Raw genomic sequence first — 12,867 nt, 5'->3', positions numbered from 1 at the left:
AATAGTTGAGCATAAGTAAAATCCAAAAGAGGTATTGTATATTTTCTCTATAAGAATACAAAGTAAAATGTTACAAACACAAAGTTCAAGTTTACAGTTGTGGTTTATTCTTTATGAATACAATATGCTATAACAGTTTGTGAATACGATTTATTTTCTTTGAGAATACGAATTTACATCAGCGACTTGGTGTCACGTGATCTCAGGCTCAGAATATAGTGGATGGAGTTATACAATGATGTACAGTAGGTGGCAGTATGGACCTCTGAATTTGTTGCGAACCGCCAGCAGAAGAAGAGAAGAAGAAGAAGCAGCACTAGCGCCAAATAAACGGACCAAGAAACTACGGTACAAAGCCAGGTAATGTTAAAAAGTTTATATATGTCTTAATGTCGTTAATATATGCTCTTGGTCCATTTATTTGGCTGCTTCTTCTTCTCTAAATTTGTATTCTCATAGAAAAGAAATCGTATTCACAAACTGTTATAGCATATTGTATTCATAAAGAATAAATCACAACTGTAAACTTGAACTTTGTGTTTGGAATTTCTTGAAGCTGTAACATTTTATTTTGTATTATTATAGAGAAAATATACAAACCTCTTTTGGATTTTACCTATGCACAACTATTGACTAATATGCACACATTTCCATCTTTACATACACATTGTTTTTGACAGCGTTCTTACCCCATACGAGGCCTGCCGAAACTGTGTCGCAGAGAAATCCCCAGTAGAGAAGCTGTTTCTACAAGCCGAGTCTGAAGGAAGGACAACAGCCCACATCACCGTGGTTACGGTAATGAACAGCTGGTTGACGGGCAGAACGAGCCATCTTTCAAGCATCATCTCCGGAGGTCGGGTTAGCTGAAAGTTAACCGCTTGTTGACTGTGGACGTTTCTTCAAACTTCGCCCCTTGGACAACGTTCCCTCAGCATGGTCAGAGGTTAGGTTTGGGCAGAAAAATAATAGAAAGATTTAGATTGAAATGATCTAAACATTTTTCATCTTATGAAGTTTGGTTTTGTTTGTGTGAAACTCGGCTATCTTAGTGCTAGCAGGCTATCTGCAGCACACGTGCCCTGTTTGTGTTCTGTGTTTGTGTTTTTAAAGTTAAGTCAAACTTTACTTCAAGGGTGATTTTAAACACAGAAGATTGCTCATAAAGCGTTGTCCGTGCTAATGCATTTTAACCCTTACATTAAGGTATTTTAAAGGTATGTGTTTGTTTCTGGTGCTAAGCTATCAGCTTCTTATGTTAGCTCAACGCTAACCGGTAAGAACACGTGCTTGCTGCTACAGAATATTTAACAGGAAGGTTGTTAGTTTTCAAGCTAGTGAATAATAGTCCCTAAACATTATTTTACCAAATCTGATAACTAAGTAAACACCATTAAGCCCCATTTCTCCAGAAAGATTTAGCTCTTTCCAAAATATTCCCTTAATAATGTTTCTCTAAATATTATTTCAATAAATAAAAGCAGCTAATTAGACACCGTTGAGAAATGGTCATCCAGAAGGTTGGTTTTATTCAGCAGATCATTATTTAAAACGTTATTTTATTAAAATAATACTTTATCTGATCTTGCATTGTGAATGGTTGTCTAAACGTTTGCTGATTATTGCCTAAGTTGGTTCCAAGACTAACTTAACTTCATTTCCAGATTCTTCAAGATAATTCTTGGTTCTCTAACATAAACACGGCATGGTAATGTTGCATCACTCCTTCAGTCATGGTTCTCAACCATCTTTAATCAACTTGTTTATATTGTACATAGCCCATTAGTCTTCATTATTCTTTAATTCTGCTTGGTAGTTTATTTGGATTATTTTATCATAGTAAAGAGTTTGTTAATTGAAATATGTTTGACTTTGAGTTGACTTATTTTTGTTACTAAATTCTTGTATTTTAAGAAATTGTGTGAATTCATTCCATATATGGGCAGAGTTTATGCTGTTCAATAATGTCAGAGCTCGTCTCACACCTTTCTATTTTGTCCTAATACCATCGCCTTACTGGGCTGGTATTCACAGGACAACCCTTAAAAGACCGAAAGATTATTTGATAAAATATTAAATTATTAACATTAAATATTAAATAATATTCTCAGATTAATAATCACAACAACTTTAAGGAAAATACTATGTGGACTGACAAAAGCGCTACTTTCGGGAAGGTGTTCATCCTGTTACAGCAGGTGTAAAACTAACAGAGCATTTCAGAAAAAGATCATCATACATACAGCCAAACATGTGGGGGACAGTGTTATGAACGTGGACTGCTTTGCTGCCTGCTGGACAGTTTGATGGAAGCATGAATTCTACTCTCCTGCAGGAAATCCTGAAGGAGATTGTCCAGCCATCTGTTTGTGACTGTAAGCTAAAGCACACTGAAGTTAGACAGCAGAACAATCATCCAAAGCACACATTACACGCTCCTCCTAAACGGCTTGGCAAAATGAATGGCCTAGTCAAAACTGGATTTAAATCCAGTTGAGATTATGTGACATGAAACTGGCTGTTAATGCTGAAAAACCTTCCAGTTTTGACTGAACTAAATTAATTCTGCAAAGAAAAGTGAACCAAAACAACAATGATGGGTACTCTTCTTAATGTTGTTGCAGGTAATTCCTTTGAACCCAACATGAAAGACTGTTTCACTTCAGCATCTAATGAAGATACTCCAGCATGTTGGTACGTCATCTGACGTATTTGTGTTGAGAGTTGAGAATGTCATTGCAATTTGAACACAACATATAAAGAATTCAATGAATCAAGATGTTCGTTTGGTCTTATGGGTTTAATCTTTGTAAATTTTGCACATTTTCTTCCACATACTCATATCGTGAGAAAAAAAGCATGTGGTTGTGTGTGTTTGCTGCTGATAGATGAAAGCAGAAGAGGAAAATGGAAAAGCCTATCAGCAAAAACTGCCAAATTAAATGAAAGTTCAGCTTGGGTCAATTATTTATCTAAATGCAGTTAGTGTCACTGTTGCATCATGCTGGTAGCAAGGTTGCATGAACTTGACTGACAGTTGGTTAATACTGAAATACTGTAACAAAGGTTGGAGCCTCCAGTCTATGACTAACAGAACAGACTGAGAAATGGAGCTGCTTTCAACATTTTTGGCCTCTAAATATCTCAATATCTACTGAACGCACTCACTGACATGTTGGTTCCAGTACAGGCAGTACTATTGCCAGCAGTCACTGTACTGTAAACATGTAAAGATATTGTTCATACAGAGTTGTTTTTGGCAGAAGTTTACTGTATTTTGAAAAAAGTGGGATTACCTTAATTAAATTTAGAGATTCCCTCAATTTTAATTCAATGATAACACAATTACAGATGATTCACTATTAAAACATGGCAGGCACAATTAATTGACTGTTCGTTTATGACTGTCTTTTACCCCCTTCATGATTTCTTTTTTTTTTGTATCACACGCATAAATGTCAAACAGATTCACATATTTAACATAGCAAACGCAAAATGCAGTGTTAAAATGAATGTGTGTTTTTGTTATACATGTAAGATGGCCATATTGAATTTTGAGGTCAGGGTTAGTGAGAAACCATCTTTCCCAGGACCTTTTTGATATTTTTTTTACCTCAAACTTCAGTTTTTATGTAAAAATGGAACACATCGACAGATCCGGCAGTGCCAAAAGATGGAGTTCAAACAAAAATTCAGAATGAAAGACTCACCCTCACCGTCTCCACCGTCCAATGACTTCCCCGTGCGTCTCCCGGCCTTCCAATCAGCATCCTGTCCGCCTGATTCATCATCCAATCACCTTCCAACGCCTTCTTTTTAAAGGACCTTCGACTGTGTTCCTCCTCGCTTGTCAGCTGAGCTCATCCCTCCTCCACTCCATCTCCACCATCTTTCTTCACATCTACTCCTGGCTTCCTCGCTCCCTGGCCGCCAATCCACCACCAGTGCTGGATCAGGGGGAAGACATCTCTAAATCTAAGCCTTACAAATGATCATCTTAGCTCATATCATTCACAGCATTCATGTCTTCCTCCCAGGTCCGAGCGCCAAAGATATAATAATGTAATTTCACATCATTAAAACTTTTCTAATTGCCATCCCTGTTCTTTGTGAGTCTTTTCAGATTGAAATAAGAGCGATATTTTTCTTCTATTAATTTTCTATGACATATTACAACAAACTGTAAAATCCAACTTCTCTTGTTACTGTTGTTACTGTGTTTATGGTGATATGTGAAAAACATGAGTTGTACACTCATCTATAATATATAAAATCTTTCATTTAAACCTCATATTTACTTGTCAATGGTGTTAAAACAGCAGATCAAATGCTAACAGGAAGAAAAGTGGTTACAATTCATTCTCTTTTAAATTCAGTAACACTTACTGCCTCAACACTAGCCGCTTGATCAATCTTCTTTTTAGCTCAAGGACACAATGATTTCCAAAATGAATCTTGCAGTTATTTGTCTGAACACAAACTGTTTTTAATTTGGCTGTAGTCCACTGAAAAGAGCTTGGGCACAGTGGGGATGACATTTTATGAGGACCACAGGTTTGATTTGTGTTTCTTCACTGTTTGATAGGTTGTTATGTGATCATTTTATTGATTTCCAGTACAGTTACGCTTTAAATGCCATGCTCCTTGAGGATAAGAGTTACTGGTATTCAAGTACTGGTTTTCAACCTTTTCCGATGAATGCAGAGATACCTGCAAGTTTTCTGAACACTTTCTTTGTTGTTAGTTAACACAAGGTTTTTAAACTAAAAAAACATGAGTGAAAGCAGTTTGGAATTGAAAAGTTAAGGAATAAAAAATTCTACACAAATATTAATCTGACAAGTGTGGCCTGCACATTGCCACTTTTATTTTACTGGGTGATACCTCTGCCAGCTTCACACATCTTGAGACTGAAATGTTTGCCTATCCTTTATGAAATAGTTTGACCTTGGATCGAAAGCTGCTGTTAACAACGCTTTTAAATCTTGCCACAGATTTTCTATCAGATTTAACATGGCAATCATTTTGACCATTTTACAGTTTGTCTTACTAATTTATCAAATAAAAACATAAAGTCTTACAGATCCCTGATGTTTTCTAAAACTGTGGGGATTTTTTGTAAAACTATAGATTTCATATTTATTGTGCAAAGAAAAAATAAAATACAATAATTTCTACATTTTTCGTCCATAGCTAGTCATTTACCGCATTGGGAATTTTGCACAAGTCTATTTCAATTTTCCTTGGCAACATAAAAATAGAACACCAGACCTGAAAATTTGACAACTATCTGTCAAAGAGCACCTTCAGAAGTGTTTGGTCAGGAAACTGTTGCATGTAATTTTTTTCCTTCTTTCTTTTAAATATAAAAATATAAAACGAGAGAAAATGACACAGAGGTGTAAACAAATATGACTGTAGAAATTACCTTAGAAATATATATATCTATAGAGAGAGAGAGAGAGAGAATAAACTAATTAGATAAATTAATTAAACAACTGGTCACACTGAATTTTATTTTCCACGTATCAGAGTAAAGGGGTTCGAAAACAAATGCATAGCAAAACTTTATTACTTTTAAAAAAGAAATATGAAAAACTATGTATACTTCTGGATGGATGGATGGATGGATGGATGGATGGATTTACACTTCACTCAATAACTCATTTAAGGGAAATATACTAAAAAAATGTGTATACTTGCTACAGAGCTGTGAAAGATAGTATCTAAGGATTAAGGACCATTTGTTTTACGAGACCCGATTATGAAGTCTAAAGCAGATGCACTCCAGTGCTGTCTCATTCATTATTCATTACTCTGTCATTAGTTACTGTTCTTGTGGTCCCTGGAGTACACTCACACATAATACTTGTGAGTTTTTATGTTGTGCCTCATTTCTTGAGGACCACTAAGTTGCTGCCTTTTCACGCTGCTCCACTAACAAAACTTTAAGTTACTTGTAATGAACATTTATTACACCTAAAGGAACGGGTGAGAATGATAACTGACTAAATATGAGCTCTGCATATGGTAGTTGAAAGGTCGTTGAGAATTCTAATGTATGTGATTACGGATCATTATGCAAAAAAAAAAAAAAAAAACGGAATGGGGCTAAATGTCAAAGTATTAATGAATAACAAAGTATCAATGAATAACAAAGTATCAATCAATAACTTCTCGAGGCCAACAAAAAAGATGAAGGATGCTTAGGGGTTGTCTCTGATATGGCTGTAAGAAAGAATGGAGCTTCTTCATCTTTTCACGAGTCAGCTACTCAAGCAGGCAAAGTGTCACAATGATATGCATCATGTTTATCCTTAACAGGACACACATTTAAGTACAGTTCAGCCATGATCCAATGGGATAATTCATGTTCACAATTTAGCAGCCAAACATTCTGAGCTAAGTTTACAACTTCAACTAGTAACTTTCAGTCATTGAGCCTTTTTGTCTCAAAGGTTTTAAAAGGTATAGAGGTCATGATGTCATTTACCGCCTTGCATATTGATTGGTCATGCAGTATTTTCAACCTGGCCTTTACCAGGTTATTTGCCTTTGTCTAAATTAACCCTGTTCTCTTTTGTCAAATTCCCAACACAGCTTCTGTTATTCACATATTTTAATTTGTTTGAAGGACTACATTTGTAATTGCAGCCTCTTTTAGCACTACAAGGTTTAATAAATCTTGATTCTGCTTAAGGATACCAGCTGTCAAAATCATTTTACAAGTAAAATACAGTCTGCCTTTGTGCAGTTTTTTTGGTGTACTGATACAGTCGTCTGAGAGCAAAGTTAGAAATGACAGAATGCATTTAACTGGCTATGTCTTCTACCAGGCCACACACATGCCCGTTTGGACTTTGCAAGGGAGTATCAAACATAGCACATTAAAAGGTGGGAGGAAGATTCATTATGTGATGAAGAAACTTTTATCTGGACAGTCCTGATGTCCAGATAAAATGTAACTAGCATGACTATACGATTCCACTGGGGTTGTTCTGTCTGTGACACAGTGGAGGAGGCTGCATCATGTGGGAGCATTTTCTTTTGATGGAACAGTGCAACTTCATGTTGCTTTATGGTCTTTATGGTCCAGTAACAGTCTGCTTGAGTTTAAAGGAAATTTTCAATAATTTGCCCACTTTATTTTTTTGTTGCAAGACATAAATACAATCTTGCAGTCAAAAAACGTGAATACTTGTAACTCTTTCTGCAGATCTGCAGATTTTAAACAGTAGTGTAATGTGTTGTTAAAAATATTTATCAGCTCAAGCAAAGCTATAACAGCCTTGAATGAGTGGGAGATGTTTGATTGTAGAGAAACACACTTACATAGATTCATACAATGCTCTGTATTACATGAATATTCTTTTATTTCTACAGTACCTCATTGAAGTCAGGTTTAGAGAGAAATGTTGCAGTCTTCAGAAGGCATTCATTACAGTACTCTCTCTTGAGGACAGTGGGGTCAACGAACACCAGGATTCATACCCACAAGTCATGTCTGCTTGTGTTCAAAGTACATGATGAAATGCAGAACAGAGACATTTAGCTTGAAGGACTCCATTTAAAGGTTTTCACAGTGAGACAATAGTGTGAGGTTCCGGTTCTTTGTGGAAAAGAAAAGCTCTGTGAAATTATTTTAATTGAAATCAGTGATTTGTACCTTGGTCAGCTATGTTTTTTTTCTTTCTGGGAATAAGTTCATTCTTGGTATTTCAGATTTATAAAGATCCCTGTAAAGTAGTTACTGCATGGTTTCCTACTGAAGGAGACTCCAAAGGGGACTTTGCTTTCATCAATGGTCTCATTCGTTCACATAATACCCATACTTCTACTTCACAAACATAAATGTAGTGAAGTGGAAGGAAAATGATATATGGTTTTTAAAACATCGATGTGAAGACCAAGGAACACACCAGACAGGTTGGGATATAGGGCATGGTTAGGCTATACAACAACATCCCAATCTGTGAACCTCTCACAGAGCTAAGATCAGATAAGACCAAAATTAAAACTTTTTGGCCTACATATTACATAATATGGGCCTGATCTTCAAGAGATTCAAAAAAGAAGCACTAAATAGCTTGTTCAAAAAACTAAATTTGGATCTCAAAGTGCTACAAAACAACAATAAAAACATTTGAAAACATGAAAACACTTGAGGGACATGACCCGCTGACCCAAACATTGCAAACCAAGGAAGAACCATAATGATTTAATACAACATGAATGTGCTTCACGCTGAGCTGTAACGGAACATTCAGGGAGAAAAATAATTAAATATGTCGTGTGCGCAAGGAGCACACAGGACAGTTTTTTTTTATTATTATTATTTGTTTTTCCTTCAATGTCCCTCTGGCTCTGTGATAGTTTTCTACTCTGTAAATGTTTAATTTTATTTGGGTCATTATCATATGTTTTGCATAATCCTGAAGGCAAACACGCTAAAAGGTTTGCCCCAAGTGTTGAAGAAAACTAACATTACCCTTCATCTTGAACACACCATCCTCAAGGTAAATCATGGTGGTGGCAGTGGCATGCTGTGGGACGTTATTCTTCAGCAGGGGCAGGGAAGCTGAGTTGATGGCAAATGGAGAGAGCTAAATATCCTGGAAGAAAACCTGATAAGAGGGTGCAAAAGATTCGAGACTGGTGTGGAGATCTGTCTTCCAGCAGGACTACAACCATAAACCTACCACCAGAACTAAAATGGAATGGTTTAGATCAAAACAGATTCATGAGAATTGTACATTTGTGGCAAAACCTGAAAGTTGATGTTCACAGACACTTTATCTTGAACTTTGTTGCCAAAAAAAAGAGGATAATAACTGTTTTTGAACTGCAAAGCTGATCAAGACATACCCTAAAAGCAGCAGCTGTGATTGTAGCAAAAGGTAATGCTACAAAATCTTAACTGAATGAGGCAGAATATAAATGTATGGCACTCTTCTTCAATTTTTCTTCTGTAAAACAAATTTGAAAACCATCTGTCATTTTCCTCCCACTTTACAATTTTGCTCTATATTGTGTTGCTCCAAGACATAAAATCTCAATAAAATAAATCGAAGTTTGTTGCTGGAACACAACAAAGTATAAAAAGGTAATTACTTTTTCAAAGCAGTGAACATTCAGTTAAACAACCTATGAATTTCCTTTTGATAGTAATTCTATTCTTTTATAACAAAGAACTAAATAACATACAGAAAAATAATTTAATAGCAGTATATACAATACAAACCAATCACATTTACATGGATTTTACTTGAACCTTTTCAAAGCTTTAGTACCCATTCTTGGTTATCAGCCAGCATCAGCTTACACTTTGATGGCGGTGGTGATACTAATGAAATTCTAAATCATCACAGGTCACTACTGGAGCACATTAAGTCACTTCTTTATTCATTAAAAATCCTTTAATGAGTCCCAAATGAGTTGTGTTAATTAGAGCACAAGATAATCAGAATAACTAATAAGTTTGTATGCAGTGTTGTGGGGTGGCAGTGAAGAAAAATCACGATGAGATCTATAACATAATGAAGTAAGTTGCTACTGGGTCACTTTGTGTGGTGAACAAATAAGTTCTAAGCTCAATAAAAAACACCAGCAATGAGCTGTAACTGTACCACTGTGTTTAAAAATACAGATATGAAATGTCTCACAATGTTACATTTAACTTTAGCTTCGATTTGCTAGTTTGAACCAGTTTCTCATTGTTGTCAGTACACATGACTATATTAACTCTTCCTATACATTGATAAAAAGATCATTAAAGTACCAAATATTACAGACTTTATTACATCTTCAGGAAGACTAAGAAATGCATAAAGGTTTCACATAAAAGTTTCTTTAGTTCTCACATAAAGGTAATATAGACAGGAAAAAGGTTTTCTGATTGCAGAGGAGAACTGTAATGTATGTCATTGTTATCAAAGTTGTAAGGAAGAAATCACATGCAGAATTGTTGGTTTCCAGGGCAACACAAGTTCTCTGAAACCTTTCTGATTAATTTTAATGGAAAAAGTGCTTTCTGTTGTGTCCAATCAATTATTCAATGTTATAACAAGCATATGTTTTTACTCTCATCTTAACTAATAACTACTGGCTTTCTTTAACACTGATCTGCTGATGTCACCAGCATCAAATTAACATGAGGCTGTTTGGTCAGATTTTATATCCACGTTATAAGGCAAGACCTCAGCAAGGAACCCATGCAAAATTATTCATAACCTTTCAACTTTTTCACATTTTGTAGGTTTACAACCACAACGTTTTTGTGAGAATGTTTGTGATAGGTCAACACAAAGTAACACATAGATGCTACTTTGAGATAGATAAAACTTGTTTTTCAAATATTTAAAAATAAAAATCTGAAAATTGTGGCAGGCATTTACATTGAAGTGCCTAAGTTAATTTTTAGAGCCATTTTTCACTTCATATACAGGTGCAAGCCTTTTAGGGCATGTCTCTACCAGCTTTGCACATCTACAGACACCTTCTTCTTCTCAGAATAGCTCCAGCTCAGTAGGAGGCAAAGAGCTTCTGTGGCGCAAGGGTAAAGCATGAATGTACTGAGGCTAAAGTCCTTGACGCAGCTGTCAACGGTTTGAGCCCTGACCTGTTGACCTTTGTTGCATGTCTTCCCCTCTTTCTCTCTACCCCATTTCCTGTTGGTCAGCTTACAATATATTGGCCACTAGTGCCACAAAATAAAACAGGGGGTCTGCAAAGACAGTTGTCATGTCTTGCTGGAAAGCTAACCTCCATCCCAGTCTAAAGTCTTTTGAGGCCTCTAACAGGTTTTCTTTCCAGGATTAAATTGTTTTTAGCTCTATCCAAGTTGTCTGCAACTTTGACTCGGTCCCTGCTGAAGAAACTTGTCCACCTTGCATGATGCTGCGTCTGCTATGTTTCATTGTGGGGATGGTGTGTTCAGGGTGATACAGCACCTTTTTCCACGTGTTTGATGTGTACCCAGCGTGGCTTTGAGTAAACTATAAACAGGCGTTACTACGGCTTTCTTACAACAGTCTCTTCTTGCCAGACCATAAACGCAGGATTTGTTCAGTGCATCACTAATAGTTTTCTTGTCAACAGAATCTCCCACTTTAGATGTGGATCTCAGCAGCTCCTCCTCTGGGCTGCTTCTCGGATTAAAGACTGTCCAGACCCAGCCCTTGAGTTTAAGTGGACGGGCATATCTTGGAAAGTTTGAAAACGGACTCAATGTGGCACAACTGATAGTTAGAACAGAGTTCTGTGAGAAGATCAAGGATTCAAGTATTGTTGTATAGCCTAACCATGCTTTTAATTTTTCACAAACCTTTTAATGACCTGTGTGGTGTGTTACTTGGTCTTCATGATGCTTTTTGAGTAATGGTTGTGGTTATAAAGGACCGAAGTGTAGAGCATAACTAAAAACGAAGTTGTTTAAAAAACAATAAGGAGAACTTAGAGATCATTGGTAAGAACAGGTAATGAGAGGCAGACAGAGTAATGGAAAGCCTAACATACATGTGTAACCCAGTAAAAAAAAAAAACGTTTCTCTGCATTATGTTAATACACTTGCAATCTTTTATTTTGAAAAAAAAATCTGATTTTGAGAAGAGGAAATGTTATTCTCTTCTTCTAACTTTATTTCCTGTTTCAAGATTTTTTGCACTTTGAAAATGAAGGTGACAGGCTGTAGACGGGCTGTGCTGAACTATATGGGTCATCTTGGTGGCTTCAAGACCATGAGCTTGCTAAAGAAAACATGCTAGTGTCAGGCTAACATTAATTTGCTACCACTAAATCACGAGTGGATTTGCTTTTCTAATTAACAGCAATGAAAACCTTTATTATTTCTGTTAAGATTTAAGTTCACGATAATATAAGGACACACTTTTAGCTCTTTTTGCACTATTTTAGCTGAATGTAGCATTTGTTGATGTTAAATGTACCTTTTGATGCTTTACCATGTTAAACTTTACAGTAGTTCATATGTCATTATTAAACCTGTGGCTCAGATAGAGTTCTACTGAGTTATCCAAGTCACACCTCTAGCTCTATGCTGCTGCCTAGCAGCTAACAGAGAGGCAGCACACATCAGCTGAAGGTCTTTGAAACTTGCTGGTGGGTATAAGGCTCTACAAGTTCGAAGAATCCTTAGAACCAAAATTGACTATTATCTTGTGTTTGAGTGGGCTGCACGGTTGGTAGCACTGTTGCCTTGCAGCAAAATGGTCCTGGGTTTGACTCCCGGCTGGGGGTCTTCTGCATGAGGTCTGCATGTCTCTCCGGGTACTCCGGCTTCTTCCCACTGTACAAAAACATGCCGTTAGGTTAATTGGTCTCTCTAAATTGCCCTTAGGTGTGTGAATGAGTGTGTGCTTGGTTGATTGTGTGTTGCCCTGATGGACTGGTGACCTGTCCAGAGTGTACCCCGCCTCCCGCCCATAGACTGCTGGATATAGGCAGCAGTCAGTCAGTCAAATAGGCAACAGTGAGTCAGAAAATGACTGACTGGTGTTTGAGTACCTTCAAAGACGAAAATTAAGTAATAATTATTGTTTAGGTACCCAGCGTTCATGCTAAAAACATATCTTGAACTTTTTTTTCTGATCAGCAAAAAAGGAATCTGAGCCAGATATTTCCCAGAATGAAGTGGATTTCCCCCTGTGTGCATGAGGACATTGTAGGAACTGCCAGCATCGCACGTCTTCCCATGTGCTGGTCCTATCCACTACAAGCTACCCCCAGAAGCTCCCGTCCTCCTGTTCTTCAGAATTGTTCACATAAGAGGTGGTGTTTGGGCAGAGAATATTAGTTTAGGATGAAAAAATCTAAATATTGTTTATTTCATGGTTTTTTGCTTCATTTGTGGT

At 36.7% G+C, this 12,867-nt stretch overlaps 1 long non-coding RNA gene across 1 annotated transcript in view; it reads right to left on the bottom strand.

The window, feature by feature from the left end:
- Positions 1-3,866, bottom strand: part of LOC124870581 — a 33,460-nt gene extending 29,594 nt beyond the window's left edge. Inside the window, exon 1 of the long non-coding RNA XR_007038820.1 lies at positions 3,711-3,866. This is a non-coding gene — a long non-coding RNA (uncharacterized LOC124870581). The remainder of the gene's footprint in view (positions 1-3,710) is intronic.
- Positions 3,867-12,867: the final 9,001 nt, after the last annotated feature.

This window comes from Girardinichthys multiradiatus, chromosome 6, assembly GCF_021462225.1.
Source record: "Girardinichthys multiradiatus isolate DD_20200921_A chromosome 6, DD_fGirMul_XY1, whole genome shotgun sequence".
Classification (NCBI taxonomy): domain Eukaryota; kingdom Metazoa; phylum Chordata; class Actinopteri; order Cyprinodontiformes; family Goodeidae; genus Girardinichthys; species Girardinichthys multiradiatus.
This window is presented reverse-complemented; position numbering and strand designations above follow the sequence as displayed.